Here is a 20921-nt window from a genome sequence, read left to right on the forward strand (position 1 = left end):
CCACCTGTATGTACTGAGGACCAAGCAGTAGATAGTGGACATCTCCCCAGATGCAGAAGAGTAAGTAGCCCCTCCCACAAAGCTTTAGCACTATAAAAACTCCCTCTTTCTCAAAATATTTAGTCCAACCTTAGGAAAAGACAGTTGTCTTGGCTAAGAATAAGTTTATGCACATCTGAGTTTTTATAAAGTTTCATATCTAGAATATAATTAATAAACGAAGTAAAAAATATTTTAGTATTACATACTGTTAATCATATTCTAGATAGGAAAAGGTCTGCAAAAACACTCAACTCAGATGTGCACAGTAGGATTTAGTAGTTATTTTTGCTTTCTAGTTACATCTGTATTGTTGGCTTCCAATGTACTATAGAAGCTAATTCACATAAGAAAATAGTATTAAACAGGAATATAATACCATTTTCAATACTCTTCATGTATTGGTGGTAAGGGCTTGAGGCTAGTAGTAGGCAATATATATCAGGTTAATGAAGTTAGTATGATCCAAGACATGTAGATATTAAATGTAAAGTATAGTATTATTAGGTTTGAACATTTAACCAAGCACTAAATCTTGAGAGTACAACTCTCACTATCATCATACGCATGGAGTTACAACATTTGGGTCCACTTACTCTTTGCAAATGAGGTGCCTTACTTCTTGACTTCCAAAACCTTTAAGCAATCTATTTCTTATAACATGAATCAAAGGTTTATTCGATGTCTTCTGAACCATCTGGGTGAGTTAAGGGTAAAAGAATCTAAAATGTATGTATTCATTTCATTTAAAATACACATGGGCTTATAAACCAATTGAAAATTACTTGGCATGGACCTAGAGGAACTTGGCAGAAAACATTTCCCTGAGCCTAACACTTTTGACTAAGTCCAAATGCAATAATAATAAAAAAAATGCCCACATCTTTAGTCCTGAATTGGCAAAATAGGCCAATGATAATTAAGGAAAGAAAATACACTGAAATAAATTTGAAATAGGTATCTTTTCAAATGAAATGTAACTTGTGGATAGTCTTATACATTTTTTTCTTCAATAATAGATCTTAACCTTTCAGGAATCATCTTCTAGCGTCTGACTATATCTGGGGGGACTTTCGCATGCTTTTGTGAATGAAGTGTTTTTTTCCTATTGTCATTCTATGATTGGCCTGTCAAACCTGAAAGTAGTGCTAGGTGCCCTTCTCCTTCCTATGTACATACATGTACATGTATGTGTGAATACATACACATGAGTGCACATGGGTACCTACAAGCATATATATGTCTAAAAATGAAAAATGTCTCTCCCTCCAATAAATAAAAATGACTCTGTATTTGTCTTTTGGAATATTATGATTATATATATGCAGTATGCTTCTAGACTACTGACAGAAGCAGCTAACACAATTTTTTAAAATGTTTCCTTCCAATAAACATTGCCAGATAAAATGCAGGATGCACAGCTAAATTTGAATTACAGATAAACAGAAAATAATTTCTTTAAGTGTAAGTATGTCTCATGCAATATTTGGGACATGCTTATATACAAAAAATTCTTTATCTGAAATTCAAATTTAACTGCGTGTCCTGTTTTTCTTTCTAGATGTGACAATTCTATGCCCAACATCTCCTAATGGATATATTTAGGAAAGAGCATGCTTCAATAATTAAATCGTTCTCACACTCCTACTATGTGGCCCTGAAGAGGGTCTGGTATCTCTCTCGTACTCTAAGAACCCACAGATCTCTCCAGATGACTACATTCCAGTCAGGGGAACATAAGACTGACATGTGAAGAATGCAATATAGGTTAATGCTAATGTATGTCAACCATCTCTAAATGATCTGTTTGTAGGTGAAAAAAAATTAATAAGACTACTTGAATTTAAAGAAGTTTTCACAATTGAGAAGCACTTTGAAGGAAATGAAGGTACATTCTGGAGAAGAGGGTCCAGGCTGAAAGTTTAGAGGAGAGAATGAGTACAATATGTTCATGACACATTGCAGGTGCTCAAAATGGAAACAATTAATAGTAGTCAAAGATGCTTAACTATAATCTGAAATATACATGTATATATGTCAACACTTCTTTTCAATCATTTTTAAAAGATGTTGCTTTTCCTCACAAACACAGTCACAGACCTCCAAACCTTGTAGTCTTTGACTTACCAATACTTATCTAAACCCGGATTTCAGATCATCAAGAGTATAGACTCTGTCTCCTCTTTGTATTCCCAGTGCTGAGTACAATGCCTGGGCACAGCTCAACAAGAGCTGGCAGAACAAATTAGAAAAAAGAGAAGAAAGGGAGGGAGGGTAGAAGGGAAGGAGAATGAATTCTTCAAGGCAAGAGGATATCATAGGAGTTCTAAAATTAAACTATTATTTCAATTGATACATTTGTTTATATTTTTAAGGAATAAAAAGTAGGAACTGAATTTCAAAGACACCAATGTCATACAAGCAGGAATTCTGCTACCCTTTTCATCCACTTATTTTGGAGAATGTTACTCTAAATAGAAACAATAATGCAGGCATTTTAAAAAATATTCAGTAAGTTTCCAGGAGGGCAATTCTCTTCATATTGCTTTCAGAAATCACTCTTTTGCCATAAACAAAAAGTAAAAATTAAATAAATGTGTTCAGAGATTAGAGACTAGTTATGATGAAGTATTTTGAAGTGCAATTTCTAGGCATTTCAAAATATAAGGATCATAGAGTAAATGACTTTGTGCAATTTTCATTGAAGATTCTTGAAATTCACATAGATCTGTGTTTGCCTTCTAAGAGATAGCTTGTTGTGGTATATTGATGTCAGCCTCAAGTCTAAAGGTCACTGCTGTTGCTGACAAGATACAACATCTCACTGTCAGTCAGTGAATTTTTCCATTAGGATGAAGGGGATTTGAATATTTTCCCTGCTTTGCAGGTTTTCAATCTCAAAATCATTATTTTACCATATACATATATTTTTAAAGATGAATATTGCTTTCCTTCCTTTTCCTCCTGATTTCTATCAGGTTATTAGTAACTCCCTTCAGTACTGGTACTAGTTAGATAAAGCCAGGTGATATACCAAGATTTCCCTTGCTACTGATCCACCATGTGGATTTTTAATAAATATAGAAAACTTTTAGGAAATGAGACACGAGGACTCTACATCTTGGCAATGTCAGAAAGTTCCTGCCCATGGCTTCCAAACACAGAGATTGACTGCTTTTGCCCACATGAAAAATCTGAAAACTCCTTACTAGACATTTTCACAGGTAAGACTAACGTAGGATAGCAAACCCATGATATCTGAGCCTAAAGATAATGGGAAAAAAATCCTGTCTCTTATTACCCAGGCCAATGCCTACCAGTTTCACCATCCGGAGGCACAGAATTAAATCCATGTTACACAAAGATAAGTATTACATAGACCTCTTTTCTTTTTGGATAATGATTTTATAGGATTCATATAAAATCATGCAGGCTTTTTTTTTTTTTAAGTCAAGAAATACAAAGTGCAGAAGAATAATTTTTTAAAAATCCACTAGAATCTCATCATCAAGAGAGAAAAATGAGACAGCATCATCCCTTTGTATGCATGTATACTGAAAAATAATGTGTAGATCAATAAAATTTATTTTCTTAAAATGAGGTTATATCTGTGTATTTTATTAAAATGCATTATTTTCAATATTTTTTGAATTTTTAGGATAAAATTGAATCAGAAAAAAACAAAAAGTTTTGGATAAATGCTTCCATGTTTAAAAATAACCAAACAGACTCTAATGCCTTAAGTATTCCTTTTAAGTTAAGAAGGAAAGATTGTAATGGACAATATAAAGCTGGAACCATTCTATTTTTTTCTCTCTAAATTTCAATATTATGTTATCAAAATGGCTCCTTACTAGAAAGGATAAAAAATCAGCACCCATTATTTTTTCTTTCTTACCACCTTTCTGATTTAAAATGGTATATTTTTACTTTTTATTTATCAAAGTCCATAACACTTGTATTCTTTTCTGTAGGCATAAGGCTCTCAGTTGTTTATAGCAGTTTTACATCTGAGTGAAAGCTGAATACTTACTAATCGTTCATTTTTCCAATTCCATGCCCTATTCCTGATTTTTGCATTTTTATCCTCTCCTGGTTTGCTGGCTTGAGACAGAAAGCAGGTTTTCAAGAGGGATTAAGTGTTTCCCCTGTGTTTAGTAATAATTATCTGCCACTTTTATACATATAAATGACCTTTGAACTTGAATTACAGGGGCAACCCACGTGGCTCAGTGGTTTAGCGCCGCCTTCAGCCCAGGGTGTGATCCTGGAGACCCGGGATCGAGTCCCATGTCAGGCTCCCTGCATAGAGCCTGCTTCTCCCTCTCCCTGGGTCTCTACCTCTCTCTCTTTTACTGTGTCTCTCATGAATAAATAAATAAAAAGTATGAACTTGAATTATACATTGGTCTTTTTTTTAAATATTTTCTCCTTGGAATTTTGTAGATAATTGCTTCATCTGATATTAAATCTCACTATGTGAAATTCTGAGGCAAACTTGGTTTTTCCTCTTTCATATTTCACTTGTTCCTTTACCTGTGTGCAAAAAAGTTTCCTCAGTCATTTTGAAATTCAATAACTAAACAAGAACATATCTCAATGTGCACTACTTTGCATCAATTTTTCATAGAATATGACATGACCTTTTACATTTTCAAGATCAGTTCTTTATCCACAGTAAGATGGAAAATCTACTATATCTAGAGGCATTCTTTTTCAAGTGTTGCATATCTGACTGAGAAATAACATACTTAACCATCTGATACATTCTTTCTGTCCTTTACATCTTCCTAACTGTTCCAATATCAATATCTTTGCCTTTTTTTTCTTCTGCATTCAAAATAATAATCTCATGACTTTCTTCCGTGGCAATTGAGTTGCATCCTCAACTTTTCTGATCCCATTTCCCTAATTAATTTATTTTTCCAGTTAATGGTGTTGATTTGTTTGATTTGTTTCTATAGCTCAAAAATCTCATTCTTTTTTTTTTAAATCTCATTCTTTATTAATGTGCCTTTCAAGTTTTATTCTACAGAATTAAGTCTTTGCTAAATTCTTCTAAAGGGGGAGAAACTCCTAGGAGTGAGGTTTTTTTATTTGTTTGCCCCTTACTTACTTGAGTTTATGAACAAATATGATTCTTTGCTTCTTTATCTTTTGCCTGCTAGATTTTTCCTTCTTTCCTTCTTTCCTTCCTTCCTTCCTCCCTCCCTCCCTTCTTTTCTTTCTTCTTTCTTCCCTTCCTCTTCTTTCATAACATGTTTTCATAGTTGTCATCCAATTGAGAACACAGCTAGGACTGGGAATAATTTGTTAGAATACTTGAAATATTTGCTAGCTAGTTAGATTTATTAAAAAACTGTATTTGAAAAAAAATGTATTTGGTGGGGAGCACCTGGGTGGCTCAGTCAGTTAAGGATCTGACTCTTGATCTTGGCTCAGGTCATGATCTCAGGGTGGTGAGATTAAGCCCACCCTCAGCTCTGTGCTGGGTATGGAGCATGTTTAAGATTCCCTCCCATCATGCACATATGTGAATGTGCTCTCTCTCTCTCTCTTTCTCTCCCTCTTAAAAAAGCCAAAAAAAAAAAAAAACAAAAAAACAAAAAAAAACCAAAACTGTATTGGGATTTCACTTCATTAGTAGGTGGCTGTGCTCTGTCCAAGGGGTAAAGCAACACATCCAAGTTTCATGATAAAATTTCTTATTTTATCATGGATCTACTGAAAATGCAAAACCTGGTTGTTTTTCCCCACCAGTGCATGGATCTTCAGATTGTATTTTATGTTAAAAGACTTCAGTGTTCATTCCCTCTGTTTCTCTCCTCCTCTCCCTAGCCCTCCTACTGCCTATGTACATATTTGTTCTCTCTAAATTGTGGTATATTAGTAATAATTTATTGGATTTTTTTAATGCATCATATTCCCCTCTACTATGTGGGATTTGGATAGCAGGGTTAGATACTTCATCAAGGCCTTCCTGAATGGTATGATATTTTCTTTGACTTTTGTGCTTTTAGAGTTTATGGCATGAGTTTGAACTTCCTTGTTTGGTTGCTGTTGGGGAATTTTTGTCTGTGTATCCTAATTATTTGTGTATATGTATATGTGTGTGTATTTATTGGATTTAGCTTTAGGAAGTCAAGAATCAAGTTTCACTCTGACAAGTTTTAACAAATTTTTATTATAATGTTTTCTAAATAGTATAAAATTATTACATTAATAATTTCTGTGAGTCTTGAAAATCCATAAATTAACTCTTAGATCTACAAATTCAACAAAATTAAAATTTAGAATAACAATTTAATGCTATGGATGATGCTTTCTTCTGAAATGGCATTGCTGCTCAAAATACATTATGTTGACTACTTCATCATAGGTTCTTTGATTTTGATGAGCTGATACTGTCTAGGTCCAGGAAATGGCTTAATTCTCCCACTCCTTTTTTCTATGGCATTTCCTTGATGTGAACGTATGTGTTAAGTACCCTTCCTTATTGGTGCTCTTATTCATTATTTTATAAGTTTGATGTCACAGAGACTGTGAACACTAAACTCTCTTGGAAGTATTTATTATAATGAGGTCTAAGATAAGAGTGAAGGGAATTATTTTTTTAATTTCATTGAAATGGAAACACAATACTCCAAAAATTATATAGACTTCTCACATGCTACAAAGAATATGGGTGCCAGTATTTTATTTTTTAATTCTATATACCTCTAGAGCTATGTAACCAATAGATGGTTCATCTGAATTGGGATAGAGCATTGTTCCAGTGTCTTCATCAATTCCATTTGCAAGTATGAGCTATACAAGTCAAGTGATGATGATAAAAAGAAAAGAAAATTAGCTATATATTGAAACTCAGTCCCACATAGGAGTTTAGGATTTTCATATACTATAGTATATTCTAAAGCATTTCAATTTACATGTATATTTTCTTTTTAAACTCTTGGATCCTTTAAATTTGTTATCTCAGTGTTTTCATGTTCATATCTATATAATCAGCAACATCTTCCTTCAGTAAGGGGAAAGTGAAATTCTTTTGCACTAGAGTCATTTTTTATATAGTTCTAAGAAAAAGGAAGAGAAGAAGAAAGAAAGAAAGAAAGAAAGAAAGAAAGAAAGAAAGAAAGAAAGAAAGAAAAAGAAAGAAAGAAAGAAGAAAGAAAGAAAGAAAGAAAGAAAGAAAGAAAGAAAGAAAGAAAAAAGAAAGAAAGAAAGAAAGAAAGAAAGAAAGAAAGAAAGAAAGAAAGAAAGAAAGAAAGAAAAGGAAAGAAAGATCCGAGGATGGAATTATGTTGTTGTTGAGCCTCTAATTTTCCTATGAATGAATTGTAAAGTAAGCAAAGGGTGAGGAGGAAGTGCCATATGCTCTTTTTCCAGAGAAATGTGTCTTAACAACAGATCAGAAGTCACCTTTAAATGCTGACTACAAAGAAACCTCCAGTTGCTTATTCTGCAGAGGCAATTTTTGCTTTCTTTTTGCTGAGCTGCCAAAAGGAGAATATCTAAAAATAATTATTTCTGCCAGTTGAGTAATTAATGATGGCCTTACCAAATGACAATTTTATTGAATGGCATTAGACAAGATGAATTAGATTTTTATTAAATGGTATTCTCAACGTTTCAAGGACTCCATGAATGCCTCATGGAGAGTGTTCATGCTAAATTAGGGAAAAGTGTTTTTACTTTTCATGTTGACAACAAATGTTATGATAAATACAATTATTTTTCTATCAAAATCAACAAATTTATATTACCTCACTTTGGTACTATTATTTATATCATGCCTAAAATTATTAGAGAATACAAATTACTATTTGGATACTTATTCTTGCTGATAGACCTAAACCAATCATTCTTCAGCTTTTTATGTATTAGAACTCTTCTAGGCATCTGTGTCCTTGCCCTTTCCATCACTTCCCTTGCTTCCATAAGACTTGCACCAACGATAAAGGTGAACTTTTTGTTTCTCAGCATCCAGACTGACCTGGCTTCCTATTTCTACCTCTCTGCACATTCACTGCTGAAGACACATGAAAAGGAATGAACACTAGAATCTATAAATATCCTTCAAGGAATCCAACAGACAGTAGTTAAATAGATCTATGACAATAAACTGCTGCTATTTTAGAAAACATGTGCAGCTTCTAGAAAGCAGCCTCTGCCTTTCTCTCTCTCTGATCCCCTATTACTTACCCTGGGAACTCTTCTGACCTAGTAGTCTTTCAATGCTGGAGTGCTGCAGAGCTCAGTTCTGGGCCCTTGCCTTGTTTTCTGAGTGATCTCACCAAATCCCATTGTCTTTAAAATACCATGGATATGCTGACAACCTCAAATTGTAGAATTAGAGCCCAGAGCTCTATCCAAACGCCAGTGTATTTATATACTCTACAGGCTACTGAACATCTCCACTTGAATGTTTAATAAACCTTTAAAAACTTACAATCTCTAAAAATGAACTCCCTGACAAATCTGCGCCACTTGCTGATTTTTCACATCTCAGTTAATGGCAAATGATGAGAATAATTATTGAAAAAAAAATTTATGTCATTTTGTTTCTTTCTCTTACACAACATAGTCTATGAGGTAGTCATGCCAGCTCTATCTTGAAAATATATATACAATCCAACCATTTTTCACATCCATCAGTACCATTCTAGTTTGGGACACCCTCATATTTCACCTGCAATACTGCAACTATTTCATAACTGATTTATTTCTTTCAGCCCATTGTCTTTTCTACACAATCTATACTCAGTACAGGGGCCAGAATGATCTGTTTGAAATGTAAGCCAGATAACGTCACTTCTCTACTCCATGCCCTGTGATAGCTCAACATTTTATTCTGAATAAGTCATAAAAGTCCAATTTAATTGACTCTCTTTTGTGACCATCTTGCTTATATCTCACATTTTCTTACACTCCACATCAGTCACACTGAATCCTTACTTTTTCTTAAACCCAGAAAGAATGTTCCCACCTTCCTCTATTCCATTTATCTGGAACAGTGATCTCCTGAATATTCCCTAGGCTCTCTCTCTCCCTCACTCCTGTTCTTTAAGTCCTTTGTCATCTTTTCCATGAAGCTTGTAATGACCTCACAATGCAACGTTGCATTCTCTTTCCACTTCTGACTGCAGAACACTGTTCTCTTGTACTTTTTTTCTTTTTATCTACCTGCTAACATACAATACATTTTACTTCTTATTTTTGGTATCTATTTTTTTTTTTTTTTTGCATATCCTATTAGAATGTAAGCTTCTTGAAAGAAAGAAACTTGTGTTGGTTACTGAGCAGCGATAGTCATTTTCACCAATCAGCATGTTCTCCAGATAGGATATCCTGACCAGGTAGGTTTCTTCCTTTTACCTGAAAGCAAACTTGTCTCCAGGTGCAGATTCAATTGACCTGATAAATAGGGCTAACTATCATACGAGAGACCTCCCTGGACTGAATATTCTCCTAATCTACTTACTGCTGAAATTTCCACATCACAGTGTCATAAAAAGTAGTGGGGAAATTTGGATATCTAATATTATTAATATCATTACATTTCCTCATGTGGGAATACACTTTTGGTAATGGTGCATGCTTCCAGTATGCACTCATATATCAAGCTAATTTTATTTCACTTTAATCTTTGTATTTTTACTACCATAAGTATATTTGCTTTTTTGACAAAATATTTTAAATATGAATAATGAACTCAGGTTGCTTACACATAGAGATACAGAATGAAATAAGCAGCAGCTAAAAATCCTATCTTATTCAAGACTACACTAATGATATACTTAAAAGTTTTTTCTTGAAAACTTGGGATTTGTGGGCACCTGGCTCAGTTGGGTAAGCCTCTGCTTTCAGTTCAGGTTACGACCCCAGGGTCATGGGAGCCATAGGGGCATGAGCCTCCCTGCTTAGTGGGGAGTCTGCTTCTCCTTCTTCCTCTGTGTGTGGACTCTCTCTCAGATAAAAAATAAATAAATAAATAAATTAAATAAATAAATAAATAAATAAATAAATAAATAAATAAATAAAAAATAAGAAAGAAAGAAAGAAAGAAAGAAAGAAAGAAAGAAAGAAAGAAAGAAAGAAAGAAAGAAAAAAAAGAAAAGAAAATGGGATTTCAAAGCATAGCTTCAATATTGCATGATGCTACTTGGCAAGTAAACTTTCTACAGAATTGGAAACTTCAGAAATTCTAACAATGCACTAATTTTAGTTTTTGAGTACTAAAATTTATGCTCACTGTTTACTAGGAAGTAGCCTTAATCTTTCATAAAATAAAAGTCTATGGAATTGTATCTATGTAGTGTAAGAAACTAAACAAGGAATTGTGTTTGAAATCCATCAGTAGCTCATGTACAGGGGCATAAAGATATGAAAATCGATGTTATAAGAAGTTCCAGCTTCTTTCTGACTGACACGGTCATTTGTTGTCAGTCACAAATATAACCAATCCCACCAGTAATGGTGGCTCACATCAAGCTGCTATGAAGGAAAGAGAGTCTGCATGTTTATGCACATTTTCACTTTCTGTCATTTCACCCCTTCAACTTCTTCCCAAACTGTGGCCCTCTGTAACAACACAATAATTGAGAACTAGGACTATAGAATTTTAAGGAAGGAAAACCTAAAAGAAAAACCTATTTTCATCAAAATAAATAAGAAATATAGAGGTACTCTTATTAGCCCACTTTTAGGCACCTCGGTGGTTAATCCAGATAATGTCACTTTTAGGCTAATGAGAGTACCTATATATTTCTTATTTACTTTGATTGGGAAAAATACCCAATCAAGTGGGAAGAGAGTTATTGATTCCATTCTACAGAAAAGGAAATATATTTAGAAAGAGTAGATGACCCAATGTTGCTGAGCTGGCAATAAGTAAAGCCAGGACACTGAATTAATATCAAGTTCTTTTGACTTACAACCCAAGACTCTCTATAATGCCATAAAATCAGAAAATTAGAAAGTTAGATGATTTATCAAGTCTCTCTGTGCTAATAAGTCATGGCTCTCTCATTCTAGTCATGGAGAGGTGAAGGAGGGCATGGTTTGAAACGATGGGTAAATCTTGATATGGCAAAAAGGGGGAAGGATGTGAGTCATGTTTATATGACTCAAATGGGGTAGTTTCTACTCAAGGATTTGGTTTAAGTTCTGTATCTGTTACATACATCCTTTGCATGCTCTGACAAACAATTAGTTAAAAAGCTTTTATTAATTTAGCTTTTCTACCTTGGAGATATTAAATCTAAAGGATAGAGACCTTCTAAGGAAAAATAAAAACTTAAATGATTTCTGAATAAAAATCCAATTGTTGACAGTAAACATTCAGTCAAGAGTCAACTACTTATTACCGTGTTTTGCCTCATGGTTTTCATGTTTTGGTAATTTTTTTTTCCCTCCAATAGACAGACTGCCTTAAATGTGCATATCTTGCTAAAAAGGGAGTAAAAAGAAAAAAAAAATCAAGGTCAGGGTGAATCTATTGTCTCTGCTCCCAAAACAATACTATGATGCATTTGTAAAGCAATAAACATCAATATTTATTTATTTTTATTTTTTTTAATAAACATCAATATTTAAAGATAATATTTTAAAGATCAGATGGCTGAACTCACTATATTTTAGATAAAACATCATTGATCAGTGCGGTTAAGCTTCATTCCCAGCTCTGCAAGCCAGGTTTTCTGATTTCCAGATGAATTTTCTTTTTAGATTATTATTGTGACTGCTTCTCTCAACAAATGAAGGGAAATTTTTAGTATTCACAATATTTTATTTGTCAGATAATTACAATATATTCCTTTATGGGAAAACTTATCAACATTACAAATGTTATACCCCCTTTGAATTAATTAAGAAATTGACACAACTTACTTAATTGATTCACAACTAAGGGGATATAAAGAAGATGACAACTAAATACCATCAATTTATCCTTTTTCTTCTCTGGGAACTGCTCATTTAATGAAAATATTTAACTTAAGTTAAAAAGCAAAATAAAACAAAACTAAAGTCTTTTACAGCAGTAAGTTAAATAAGCATGTGCTCTCTTTGAATCCAAGCAGAATGTTTTATTCATTTTATCAGAGTTCTAAGTACCCGCCAATTGTGTTAGGGTAGTACTAGACAATTTCATGGCTATTAGCCAAACTCTGTGCAACTTAATATACACATGGCCTGCTTTATATTTCAAAGGTTGAGTTCAAATAAGGTTGAGGTTTTATTTGGATTAGAAATTTTTGTGTTTTTATTTCTATTAATATTAAGTAGATAATCTTTCCATTTCATATTTTAAATTCTTAGTTTCTTTTAGTATCCCCACATGGTGAGAGAAAGTTAATGTGTATATATAGAACTGTTGAATCACTATGCTGTACACCTGAAATCAATATAACACTGTATGTTAACTAACTGGAATTAAAATAAAAACTTAAAAGCAATAACAACAACAACAAGAACAACAACAAGTTAATGTGTACCCCTGCAGTATTTCTAGGGGTACTTAAACTACTTAAATTAAACGAACTTTTATCCACTTGGCCTCCAAGGAGTGAGAGCCCCCTGGACCACTAGCCCCAGTAAGCACAAGAGGAAGAGACACCCTTTGTTGCTACAGAGTTCTTGCTCCATTTCTCCTCCAACACACTGAGAATCTCCCAACCTCTACACAGTTTCCATCCCAGACCTACTGAAGAAAGGGAGAGGTTTGCAGAGCCTTACCTTGTCATGTACCATCAATAAAGTATACTGTTACCCCCTAAAAAAGAATATCTATAATTAGATTTCACATATAAATAAATTTCACTTAGTATAACACCCTCCAAATTCATCCATGGATGACAGGATTTCTCTCCTTTTTTTTTTTTAAGATTTTATTTATTTATTCATGAGACACACACACACAAACACAGAGAGAGAGAGAAAGAATGAGAGAGAGGAAGAGACACAGGCAGAGGGAGAAGCAGGCTCCATGCAGGGAGCCAGTTGTGGGACTCAATCCTGGGTCTCCGGGATCATATCCCAGGCTGAAGGCGATGCCAAACTTCTGGACCATCAGGGGTGCCCAATTTCTCTTTTTAAAGCTGAGTTATATTCAGCTTATATATATATATGTATTAAATTTGAATATACATGTATAATTATATATATATATATATATATATATATATATATATATATATAATCACATTTTCTTTATTTACCTGGTAATGGACACTCAGGTTATTTCTATAACTTGGCTATTGTGAGGAGTGCTGCAATTAACATGGGAGTGGAACTCTCTCTTTGGGGCAATAGTTTTGTTTCCCTTGGATATTTATCTAGAAGTGGAATTTCTTGATCATATGATAGTTCTATTTTTAATTTCTTGAAGAACTTCCATACTGGTTTCCATAATCCCTGTGCCAGTTTATAATCCCACCAACAGTGTACAAGGGTTTCCTTTTCTCAATAGCCTTACCAACATTTGCTTATCTCTTATTTCTATAATAATAATATAATAATAATAGACTTCTTGGGGCACCTAGGGCATCCAACTCTTGATTTTGGCTCAGGTCATGATTTCAGCGTTGTGAGATAAAGCCCCGCGTTAGGCTCCGTGCTCAGCAGAGTCTGCTTAGGAATATCTTTCTCCTTCTCCCTCTACTCCTGCCCCCTCTCAGATAAATCAATACATCTTTATAAACAAATAATAGACTTCTTAATAGCTGTGAATTGATAATTTCCTTGTGGTTTTGATTTGCATTTCCCTGATGATTAGTAATGTGGAGCACCTTTTCATGTACTTATTGGATATTGGTATATTTTTAGAAAATTACCTGGTTAGGCCCTTTGCCATTTTGGAGGGGTTGTTTTTGTTTTTTGCAATGGAGTTGTATGAATCCCTATATCTGTATTTATTCCAGCAATGCTAATACTGACCTATGTATTTTTGGAATCTTATTTTATAAGACTTCAGAAAATGTATTACCTTACTTTAGAAAATCCATTATATAATAACAGTTTAAAGGCCAAGATTTCCTGTTCAATGCCTTCCTATTTTATTTAGTTTAGGGTTTTTGTTGTTGATGTTGTTTGCCCCCCCCCCCCCGCCCCATATCTGTTTAGCCATTATTTGTGCCTATTTTAGAGTTGATTACTTTGATTAAATCTGCTTGGTTCTATGTATCAGGAAGATAAAGTATTTGCTATGATTTAAATTAGAAATCTCCTCCAAACCATCATAAATCTGACTCCGTTTCATTTGTATGTTTCCAGCCTACTCAAGGGCAATATGTGAAGCAAGTCGATATCATGCGTGTAATTGACTGATTGCTGTTAATTTGAAATATGTGAATTTGAGAACTGCCTTTATATATATTCATTAACATGCCATCCTTCACTCGAAATGATCAACCTCTTGGCACATCACTAATAAGATATTTGTTTTGTGTTATTTTTTAGTGGTCATGATGAATTTGGGCTGATCCATTCCACACGCCACTGTTTTTTCCTGTGACTAATGGTCTTTAACTGGCATGGCAGGCTTATAGATATAATCCTTTGCTTTAGAGGAAGACACAAAAATGGCAACAAGATTATAACATTCACTGGCTTTATTTACTAGAGCCAGTGAATCATAAATGTATTATAAGACTATTACCTAGACAAAAGTTAGAATTCTAGAATCGCATAGTCAAAAGTTGGGTAACTTTTAACTATGACAAAAATAATTCACATAAACTTTCTTGGCATTCTATATACCATTCAAAGTTACAAGAAGTAACTTGTAATTAATGACACCAAATTAAAATGCCAATGAAATAAGGGCTAATGTGGGAAATTAAAAGTGTGTCAAAATGTAACATAGCTTGTAGTGATTATGAAACTATTGTTTCTCAGCTTCAACACTTGTTTCCCTCTTCCACACTCTTTTATTGTAAGCTGGGGCTTCAATTTTCCTTTATCAAGAGAGGCAAACAAGGAAGAAGGAATAGTAGGAAAAGAGGAGAAAGAACTTTCTCTTGTACTTTTGTCTATTGGCTCTCCTAGCATAGGAATATCCCTTTACCCCTGCAGCTGTTCCTTCCAGTCCACTGCTTCCATTGTTGCTCCAAAACCAATTGCAGACAACTCATAGCCAGGTAGAACCTGCTTCCCAAAGGACTAGACACCAAAGTGTGTCTAGGAGCGCCCCCTCCTTCTGGATTCTTTTTTCTTCTTTTATTTATTTATTTTATTTTTTAAAGATTTTATTTATTTATTCATGAGACACACACACACACACACACACACACAGAGAAGAGGGAGAGAGAGTGAGAGGCAGAGACACAGGCAGAGGGAGAAGCAGGTTGCACCTGACGTGGGACTCGATCCCAGGTCCCCAGGATCAGGCCCTGGGCTGAAGGTGGTGCTAAACTGCTGAGCCACCTGGGCTGCCCTCTTTTAAAATTTAAATTCAATTTGCCAACATATAGTATAACACTCAGTGCTCACATATTCTGGATTTTAATCTTAAAATCAAAATTTTAATTTTAATTTTGTTTCTCCTTCTGGATAGGTAGCATCTCCTTCCTGCAGTTATTGCTACTTTTCTTTTTTAAAAGATTTTATTTATTTATTCATGAGAGACACAGAGAGAGAGAGAGAGGCAGAAGGAGAAGCAGGCTCCATACAGGGAGCCCGAGGTGGGACTAGACCTCGGGTCTCCAGGATCATGCCCTGGGCTGAAGGCAGCGCTAAACCGCTGAGCCACCCAGGCTGCCCTATTGCTACTTTTTAATTTTAATATTTATTTATTTTCTTTTTTTAACTTCTAAACATCTGCTTATCCAATCTTCTATCATAGAAAATTCTGTTTAAAAAGTTAATAGCAAGTTTCTATCTTCCTGAAACTTCTGGTGGACTATCATAAGAGAAGTTAATTTTCCTGGATATCAGCTAATTTTAACTGAAAAATAAAAAAAGTTTTCATAGTTTAACTTTGAAATATCAATCGACAGTTAACTTTATTGTCTGTTTATACCAATTACTTTCTTCTTTTGTTACAAGGTTTTTAAAAAGAAAAACTTGAGATTTATATAAAATGTGAGAACTTAAATGACTATGCAAATTCTGACATTGTTTTAGTTTTTTATCTGATCTGTGACCTTTGGGGAAATTATCTCCCCTCACCCCCAAATACACAATAAGCTACATACAGAACTACATTTCCCCTAATTTCAGAAGTAGACTAGTCAGATTCCTTTTTCTAAAAAGGTTAATCTCAAGTGCAGACAGACATAGAGATAATTCCAGTTGAATCATCCAATGGCAATGTCTAAGAGAGATGATATATGCATTTCAGCATTTAATATCCAGAGTTACTAGTCCATAGGCCTGATTCTTTCCTTCCTTCTGTCCTGGGAGCTATCAAATACTTGTTGTTTGTTTAAGTAAATAATGACTGATTTCTTAATATCTGCTTAGATATTGCTTTATAGATGTCTACTTCTCCATATACATTTCTCAGCTGACTTCTTTGATTAACTAGACAAAGATTTCTTTTTCTCGATTTTTAAAAACATAAAATTAGACAATCTTATCTGCTGTAATATTTTTATGCATTCACATAATATTTTATGAGCTATTTTTAATATAAACTTTAGGAATATAATTGGCACTCTATAATCGCTTGTGTTGTTTTAATTCTTTTTTTTAAGATTTATTTATTTATAAGAGACACAGACTGAGAGAGAGAGAGAGAGGCAGAGACACAGGCAGAGGGAGGAGCAGGCTCCTCCCAGGGACCCCAGTGTGGGACCTGATCCTGGATCCTGGGATTAGGACCTGAGCCAATGGCAGGCGCCCAACCGCTGAGCCACCCAGGCATCCCCATGTTGTTTTAACTATATTTAGGAAGTTGGCCTTAGATAATATTTTTGAAGTTTATTTAATAATAACAAAATACATAATATGGAGCCAAAATTTATTTATTTTTAAAAGATTTTCTTTGTAAGTAATCTCTACACCCAACATGGGGCTTGAATTTACAACTTCAAGATTAAGAGGGCATGCTCTAACAACTGAGCCAGCCAAGCACCCCTTCAAATGAAAATTTAAATGATGACTTAAGTTATCCTATATTTTTGACATTCACAGAATTTACTGGTGTCCCACTAACTTTATTTGTTAATACATTTATTCAGCAGATATTATTGAATTTGTCACATATGCTAGGCCCTGTAACATGTATTTAAGGGATGAAGAGCTAAAAAAGAATTCTCTTATCAAGGAGATGCCATTTTATTGGGAGAGATCAATAACTACAGAAGTATAGCATCACTAAGATTGTGATCCTTTAATGTAAATTTGTTGACAACCAGTAGTAACTTTGGACATATGGAAATCAACTGATAAGTAATTGAGAGTATAAATCAATAGAAAGATGAATAATGATTTATATTTTAAATACTACAAGATGGTGAGTAGTCACAACTCAGTTATGAGATATTTATCTCATTTTATTTTATTTTAGTAATTGCTACCAACATTGTTTTATTGAGTCTTTAAAGCATTGAGCAGTAGGTAACTTTCCAATCATAATGTCTTTCCAATAATAATATCCCAGTTTAACCCAGTAATCAATGAAACACTTCTCGTTTAAAACCTAGCATGAAAGGCAGAAGTTTATGATGGTTTTTGTTTTCATTGAAAGTTGCTTCCATGTCCTTTTTATTAAACTTTCTAAGTGGGAGTAGAGGCTACCCTCTAATCCAGTAGATCATTCTGATTATCATTTACTGTGTTTAACCTTTAGTAACAAACACTATGTTGTTTTTTGTGTGTGTGTGTGATTTTTAAATATCAGTTCTAAGCATGTGCTCTGTCTCTCCCATTTCTTTCTCTCATCTTTCTCAATATCTTAATATCTTTATTTCTTGTATATTTGCTTTGCCAAACAAGTGTTGGTTTCACCCAAGGTTAGTTTTCAGCCATAGAGGTGAAAGGATTCTTCTTTGTTTTCATCAGGTAGGAATGAGAATTATTTGCTTATTTTTACCAAAATCCTGGAAAATCTTTTCCCTGGCCTCTTATTGACACAAATAGTTCAAAGCCTATCAAACTGGTAACCAGTCACTGGTAAAGATGGTGAATTTAGTCTACCAAAATGAATTTAGGTTAATCATATAGGGGGAATTAAAAATGGATATCAATCACAATATCTACTATAGACAAATTACATTTTATTTAAATGAAGTCACACACTCAGAATTAGGCTAATCATAATTGTTATTTTATGGTACAGTCTCATTATTGATCACCCAGTTGTGATGTATGTGGACGGATAGGTAGGTAGAGACAGAAAGAGATGGAGAGAAAGAAAAGGGAAGAGGAGAGAGAATATTTTTATCCTGAAAAAAATTTTAAAATGTTTTATGAATTTAGAATAATTTAGAGCTGAAAAGTTTAGGCTCTAGCTTTGGGACCTAGGGCAATATACTTATGAACTAATAATAGAAGCTAATTCAAGGAGTTCTCATGAGAATTGAATGAGATAATTCACTTAAAACCATAATCCATTATCTCACCACCCAGACTTAATCATTGTGTATTATTCGTGGTCTTCTGGTTTCTCTGCTCCCAAATATACATAGTGAAAACTAAGTTTCCTTTTGGTGTGCTAGATCTCAGAGCACATTCTCAGAAAAGGTGCAAAACTGTAATTAGTGATTTGGGCATATGTGAAAACCTAATGTCCATCTCAGTTCTTGGCGAAAATAGGTTCCCCAAATCTATTTCTATTGTTGTACACCAATGCCCTCTACCTTTCTCTTTTGCATTTGTTTTCGTGCCCTTCCTGTTTTTCTCCTCTTTCAGTCCTCAGAAGCTCTCTAATTACCTAAGGCCCTGCTTATCCAGATTACTCTACTTGCAATGAAAATGCCCTAATCTTACATTCCTTGACACTATTTATATTAGTCTTGTAGAGAGAAAGAGAATGAGAATGAATATATGTGTGTGTTGGAGCACAGAGCTACATTTCCAAATGTTGGCTAAGGCCCATTTGAAAAGTTACCTTCAAACATTCCTGGTGATGGAGTTAACTGATTTAAACTTGCAGAAAGCTATTTGCTAATATGCATCAAAAATCTTAGTTAATTACTTCAATTGATATTTAAAGAACACCTATTATCAACCAAGAAATGTCCCAAATGTGGTGAAATAGTAGAAACAAAAGTGACAAAACCCTGGCCTTTTCCAAGTGACCTTGCATTGATGAAAAAGAAACAAAAACCAAAGATTAAAAAACCTAATAGTCTGGATGATAATAAGAGCTATAAATAAAAATGAAACAGGACAAAGCAAAGTCGAATATTAGGGTAGTGAATGCCATGTTGCAAATGGTGGTTTAGTAAGGGCATCTCAGATGAGTATCACTTGAGCAAAGACCTGAAAGATAGGAGAGGATGGGCCATATTGCTGTATGGGGAAGAACAATCCAGATAGATAAAATAATGTTTAATAAGCACTTAGGGAAGGAGCATGCTTGACATGTTTGAAGTAAAAAAAGGAGGCTAATGTGGGTGGCAGTGAGTGGACTGGAAGAGAGAGGAAGATCAGAGATGTGAAATAGCCAGATCAACTAGGGCTTTATAAGATGACCCCATGGTAAGGGGATACCTGGGTGGCTCAGTAGTTAAGCATCTGCTCTTGGCTCAGGTCATGATCCTGGAGTCCTGGGATTGAGTCCCGCATCAGGTTCCCTGCAGGGAGCCTGCTTCTCCCTCTATGTCTCTGCCTCTCTCTGTGTGTCTCCCATGAATAAATAAATAAAATATTCTATAAAAAAAACATGGTAAGGACTTTTATTCAATGAAATGAATAGTCATTAGTATACTTTGAACAGGACAGGCATGACATAACTTAAATTTTAATCACTTGCTTCTGGTTCTCTTGTGGAAAATGCAAGAGGGGAAGGGTAGAATAATCTTTGTGAGACATGACACTGGCCTAAAATATGATTGCATCTTAGGGATCCCTGGGTGGCGCAGTGGTTTGGCGCCTGCCTTTGGCCCAGAGCGCAATCCTGGAGACCCGGGATCGAATCCCACATCGGGCTTCCGGTGCATGGAGCCTGCTTCTTCCTCTGCCTGTATCTCTGCCTCTCTCTCTCTCTCTCTGTGACTATCATTAAAAAAAAAAAAAAAAAAAATTTAAAAAAAAAAAATAAAAAAAAATAAAATATGATTGCATCTTAAAAAAATAAAAAATAAATAAAATATGATTGCAGTAGCACAAGTATTAAGAATTAGGTGTGTTTTGGACACACTTCACAATAGGATATGCTACTACAGTGAATGTACATTTTCAGGGAATATGAGAATCCTAAAATGATTCAAGTTTTTTATTTTGTTCAGCAATTGGAAGAACAGAGGTGCCATAGATCAAAATGATGATAAAATCTGGAGGACAATTTTTGTTAAATCGAGAGGATTCTTTTCTTTTTTGTACATTTTAAGTTTTAAATACTTTTTATGTTTGGAGTCAATATTTAGTTGGACCTCTAACTTTGGAGTTGAGGAGAGATGCCTGGATTAGAGCTTCACAGTTGAGAGTCTTCCATGTATAGTATTTAAAACCATAAGGAGGGTGAAATTACCTAGAGAATAAATCTAGAGAGAGTCTGAAAACTATGATCTTTGAATCAGAAATTCCATTTAAAAAAAAAAAAAGAAATTCCATTTTTGAGGAGTTATCCTAATGTTATAATCACATAAGCAAATGCCACTTCCTCTATGAGGATATCATCACAAGATGTCTGTTTTACTAAAAGAGTTAGAAAAATTATAAACGATTTTTTATGGATTGATTTTTGTAAAGCTATAAAGTTAAATTAAAAACGTTGT

At 34.2% G+C, this 20921-nt stretch overlaps 2 long non-coding RNA genes across 5 annotated transcripts in view; one reads left to right on the forward strand and one right to left on the reverse strand.

Annotated features, from left to right (window-relative positions):
* LOC112658582 (uncharacterized) overlaps positions 1-20921 on the reverse strand; it is a 47755-nt gene that overhangs the window by 20819 nt on the left and 6015 nt on the right. For 2 of the 4 annotated variants that reach the window (XR_007401310.1, XR_003135809.3), the window contains 2 exons: positions 12775-12811; positions 11406-11487 (listed from right to left, as the gene is read on the reverse strand). The exons of 1 other annotated variant lie outside the window; for it this stretch is intronic. This is a non-coding gene — a long non-coding RNA (uncharacterized LOC112658582). The remainder of the gene's footprint in view (positions 1-11405; positions 11488-12774; positions 12812-20921) is intronic. One more of the 4 variants, XR_003135811.3, reaches the window with a different exon arrangement.
* Positions 9148-20921, forward strand: part of LOC125752263 (uncharacterized) — a 142206-nt gene continuing 130432 nt past the window's right edge. The window contains exon 1 of the long non-coding RNA XR_007401311.1: positions 9148-9395. This is a non-coding gene — a long non-coding RNA (uncharacterized LOC125752263). The remainder of the gene's footprint in view (positions 9396-20921) is intronic.

Source organism: Canis lupus, chromosome 12, assembly GCF_003254725.2.
Source record: "Canis lupus dingo isolate Sandy chromosome 12, ASM325472v2, whole genome shotgun sequence".
NCBI classification, from domain to species: domain Eukaryota; kingdom Metazoa; phylum Chordata; class Mammalia; order Carnivora; family Canidae; genus Canis; species Canis lupus.